Here is a 5,100-nt window from a genome sequence, read left to right as displayed (position 1 = left end):
AATAGTACATAAGTATATTGTAGCATGCTATCTATACAATGCAGAACTTTGGACTGCAAACCCCCTATTTAAACGTTTGTTCGTAAATGTGAAGTGGCCAGGGGTACAAAGGTCCCTGCTAAATTATCTGAGGACTTGACGGTCACCATGGTTGAGTTGTCTCTACGTCCTCCCTCTCAGGGGTTTCATTCTTAGCCAGCTGAAGGCCTCCCATGGCTTAAAAATATATTTCGTCTTCAGATCAATATCTCGGTTTTTCCGAAATCCTTAAAGGGGGGAATGACTTTGGTGACAGCAGTAAAGATCCTCATCTAGTATTATAAATATGATACAATGGTATAAGATGTCTCTGATTGTCTGTGGGAGACGTTTCTCTAACATTTTGTCTGGAGATGTTCGGTCAGCCTGTTGTTCCGGTTCGGACGCAATCCACGCAACGTCCACCCCCATCGCCGGCGCGCCGGTCCGTGACCTGCACGCCGAGAAGAGTAAGGTTAGTCTTGTTCGCCCTGCCTCGGGGTCCGATTCACCAGATAAACCCAGGCAGCACACAGCCACACAATACTAGAAAACAGTCAGACATAAATATAAATAACTGCATCAACAAATAATATATAGCCTTAGACAAAAAATGGATAACTAGAACACTAAGAAAATCACGCCTAATACGTTCATGGGATAAGGAAACTGAAATACTTAAAATTTATCTAAATGGAAGGAAGAAACATCTTTACATCAGAATACATCAAATTCAGTCCTGAACTGGAAGGTGAAAGTGTGTTTTTTGCATTTGTGCGATGAGCGACTCGCCACCAACAAAACTCTTATTTTTTCGTGCTGAACATAAACAAACACTGCAGCTGCTGCCGCTGCTGCTGCTGCTGCTGCTGGTGTGTGTGTGTGTGTGTGTGTGTGTGTGTGTAGAGATTGTCACTTAGAGAGGTGACGTGGATTTTTGTTACTACTGCTGCTCACGCTCTTCCTCATCCTCCTCCTCCTCAGTCACCATACACTTAGTCCCTTTACAGAGAAGGAAGGTCTCATTACAAAATAAAATAAAAAATAAATAAGTAAAAAAATAAATCAGAGGAACATTTCTTTTCCGTGGCCATTTGTGGCCACACGATGAGTCGAACCATCGTAGACTGAAACATGATATCAGCCGCAACAAACATTATTTTCGTTCTGATTCAAAATATTTTTTTTTTAAAGACAATGGAGATCATCTATTGATTTTTTTTTTTTATCTTGATTTGATTATTTCTGCTGACAATGTAAGATACTGTAATTCTCATGAATTATGCTGAGGCTTTGTGCTTTATTTGCATTGTTCTTATAAACTAAGGTGAATCTGTTAGCATTATTCCTTAAATGATACCTTCACGCCTATTATTTTCATCGTATTATTACTTTATATATATATATATATATATATATATATATATATATATATATATATATATATATATATATATATATATATATATATATATATATATATATATATATATATATATGTGTGTGTGTGTGTGTGTGTGTGTGTGTGTGTGTGTGTGTGTGTGTGTGTGTGTATGTGTGTGTGTGTGTGTGTGTGTGTGTGTGTGTAAAATAATAATAATAATAATAATAATAATAATAATAATAATAATAATAATAATAATAATAAACGGTTTATTAATATGGCAGTTGTTGCACTAAAAATATACAATGGGTTTGGGAGGAGGCTTAACACTAAAACTAAGGTAAAGCTAAAAAGACGAGCCTTTAGGCGCCTTTAGGGGCGTTATCAGGTTGTGGTGTCGAGTGGCACAGAATGGGCGAGGCGCGTCGGACGGCAACATGTGGCGTAGGCGTGGCTGGCGCAACAGGTACTTCCCAAACTTCTCCAGCCTCTTGGTGTCTGGCCGACAGCCTGGGCAGACTCAGACTCGTGTAGGCAGGGCCAAGGATGACCCTGCACGCCCTTTTCTGCACACTCTCCAGCTGCTATTGATGAGTATGGATGGGAGAGGAGGACAACGCTGGGAGGCGTGCATGAGTTTGGGGGATGGGTGATGGTGGAGTACACCCGTCTGCGGGTGTGGCAGAATTAAATGTCCAGGATGTTCGGATACAGTGTTCGCTGCCAAACGTGTGTAGCATCACCTTGCAGCCCGCCGGCGCCCGACGCATATTTCCGAATCCTGCAGCTAAAGGATTTTAGATTTTAGACCCACACGGTGACGCGAATCGTTTATTGCATTCGGTCAAACCTGAAGACATACATGATAAACATAAGACGTGCGTAGCACTACTAACCATTACATACTGTATCAACATAATGCATCACTAATTATGGATTATGCTAATTAGGGCAATCGATCCCTCGTAATACAGATGTGGAACTCACGTGTTTGGGGTCTTAAGGAGGCCTGTCACCAAGCAACACCTGCGTCTGTATTGTAGAAGTCCGATCTTTCCTGGAGTAGTCACACCCAAACTCGATGGCGGTACAAAGGGATCTGTCCCTGCGAGCTTCGTCCCTGCTGGCCCTCGGCGCCTCACGCCTGCCCGTCTTACCCTTGGGTCAGCAAGAGTTCCCGGGTGACTCATTCCTCTGCAGAGATCCCGCTGTGTCTTATCTATCCTACACGCCATGTCATCAACTTTACCACGTAAACACGACCCTCACTACCTCTCTGCAGCTAAGCTCTTCACAACTAGTTCCTCTCACACAACTTCACTACTGCAATTAACTACTATAATGAATTCAGTTTGCTTAATCTCTACTCTGATTAACTCAGTTTCCTTAGTGTTACCCATGATTCATATTAGTCTCTCACCACCAGCCTCACAGGACCTTGTGAGGCGACACAGCTGGTGATTATACTCCCCCCATTTACTTAACCTTTATAGCACCAGAATTTAATATACTAGTTCACTTTATCTCTCATAACACAGAACATGTTATTTAGCATACGCTTGTTCAACAACAACTTTCACCCGCTCGGCGGTAACAGAGTAGGTGCCGATCACTCTTGAACACACTAGACTGGTTTAGGCAAGGTTAAGTTAGGATTAGTTGGGTAATGTTCGGACACTCATGAATAAGTAAGGTAAGTCTTTCAAAATTTGTTTGAAATCGTTACAATGGTAATAATAAATAACTAACTTTTTAACAATAACAAATTAAAAAGGAAGTGATAACTAACTGCAAACGAACGATGACGAACGTCAGCCACATCCCTTTGATATTTCCCTTATAATATTCTAATATTTCTGATACTCAGTGATCTTTTAACACGTTAATATTCGCGATACACTATTATCAGCATTAACGTAACTTTTAGAGGATTAGAATAATGTACAGCTGTAAAATCGAACTTCAGACGCGAAATCCTGCTGAGTGATCCAAAATATCGTAGTTTACCATACTGAACAGCATCGCACGTTTACACACAACCTTCGTCTCTGACGCTTTGATGGACCTCACCCCTCTCCGCTCCACGAAAAAGTGTATTACATGCTCCTCAAGGAGCATGTAATACAGTACGTGTGTGTGTGTGTGTGTGTGTGTGTGGGTGTTATTTATTCATTTATCTATTTGGTGATTTATTTGAATATTTAATCATTATTTAATTATTTACTTATTTCAGTTGCTCATTAACTTAATTATCTAATTGTTTATTTATTTATTTATTTACTTATTTATTATTCATTTAGTTATTTTGTTCAACTACCAAGGTTATTTTTTTCTATTTTCTTATTATAAGACTTTTTTTTTCAAATTCTTGCTCGTGGCTCAAAGTTTGGTTTCACATTCTCAATATTTCCATTTACCTTAGTCACACGTGTCCTGCTCACTGCATACTTATCATTCATGAGCTAGTTGTTCGTACAACATGCTGAATACACTACGTTAGTATTCTTGAAGTATGAGAGAAGTCTTAATCAGGAGTTAGAACATAAGAACATAAGGAACAAGGGAAGCTGTAAGAAGCCACCAGGCTTACACGTGGCATTCCCTGTATGAAATGAATTATTTAAGTATTCAAAATACATAACCTTGGGGAAAACCTGTCTGAAGGTGCAGCAGGCCAAAGACAACCACACCATCAGCAAGAACAAAAAAAGCGCCACGCAAGGACACTTATTTTTCCCCCATACATATATGAGTATCATTTATGAACGCGATATGAAAAGAGATAGGAATTAATGTCACTGAAGAATACTTAAACTCAGATTAGTCAATGTGTGTGTGTGTGTGTGTGATTCACCTATGGTCGTCTGTTGGTCGTCTGTAGGTCACCCAGCCAGCAGCTACCCTACGGAAAGAGCTTACGGAAAGAGCTCAGAGCTCATAGCGACCGATCTTTGGGTAGGACTGAGACCACTTACACACCACACACCGGGACAGCGAGGTCACAACGGGCTCCCATACCTACTTGCTGCTAGGTGAACAGGGGCTACACATTAAGAGGCTCGCCCATTTGCCTTGCCACTCCCGGGATTCGAACCCGGGCCTTCTTGGTTGTGAGCCGAGCGTGCTAACCACTACACTACGCGGTGTGTGTGTGTGTTTGTGTGTGTGTGTGTGTGTGTGTTGTGAGTGTACGCATGAGTGTAAGAGAAGGGTACTGGAAGGAGGACGGGTTGGGAGGCGGAGAAGCAACCAGCTGCAGAGTGGAAACAGCTCAGCTAGAGAAAAGACGTGCGTCGTGCAGCCACTCCTGTGCCGGCATCACGCGGCTGCCTGTGTTGGAATACCCTGTTGGACTGAGGCTCGGGTATCTTTCTTTTCCCCAAACATAAAGGACGTGTTTCTTTTTTCACCACCATTTCAGTGTGAGCGAGTGTGCCGATAGTGACAGCGACGCGTGCCCAGCGTGCTTGCTGGTGGATTTGACTTTGATTCAACTTTGCTTCAACTTGAGGAAGTGACGCCCTGTGCTTCCCTGTTTCCTCCCCTGTGGATGTGGTGCCTAGTGTATGTGTTCCGTGTTATATTCCTCCTCAATCCGAATCCCACAGCGTGGTGTTAACGTGGGCCTCTGACTGGCAGGGGGTTGCTGAAGTGCCTGCCGCGGTCCACCTCCCTCTCCTTTTGCTCGGCACTTTCTG

General features: G+C 42.3%; 1 protein-coding gene and 1 long non-coding RNA gene across 9 annotated transcripts in view; one reads left to right on the top strand and one right to left on the bottom strand.

Annotated features, from left to right (window-relative positions):
- On the bottom strand, positions 1-2,550 carry LOC135099704 (uncharacterized). Its single transcript, XR_010268292.1, has 3 exons — positions 2,390-2,550; positions 1,763-2,189; positions 1-472 (listed from the first exon to the last, which is right to left on the bottom strand). It is a non-coding gene; the product is annotated as an uncharacterized LOC135099704 (long non-coding RNA).
- A 2,066-nt stretch (positions 2,551-4,616) lies between these two features.
- The window catches only part of LOC135099700 (inactive hydroxysteroid dehydrogenase-like protein 1), an 18,243-nt gene continuing 17,759 nt past the window's right edge, over positions 4,617-5,100 (top strand). For 2 of the 8 annotated variants that reach the window (XM_064002131.1, XM_064002125.1), the window contains exon 1: positions 4,648-4,966. The gene's annotated coding sequence lies outside the window, so the exon portion shown is untranslated. The other 6 variants (XM_064002130.1, XM_064002124.1, XM_064002126.1 and 3 more) reach the window with 5 other exon arrangements.

This window comes from Scylla paramamosain, chromosome 4 (assembly GCF_035594125.1).
Source record: "Scylla paramamosain isolate STU-SP2022 chromosome 4, ASM3559412v1, whole genome shotgun sequence".
Classification (NCBI taxonomy): Eukaryota; Metazoa; Arthropoda; class Malacostraca; order Decapoda; family Portunidae; genus Scylla; species Scylla paramamosain.
The sequence above is the reverse complement of the archived record's forward strand: the minus strand, read 5'-3'. Positions and strand labels throughout refer to the sequence as shown.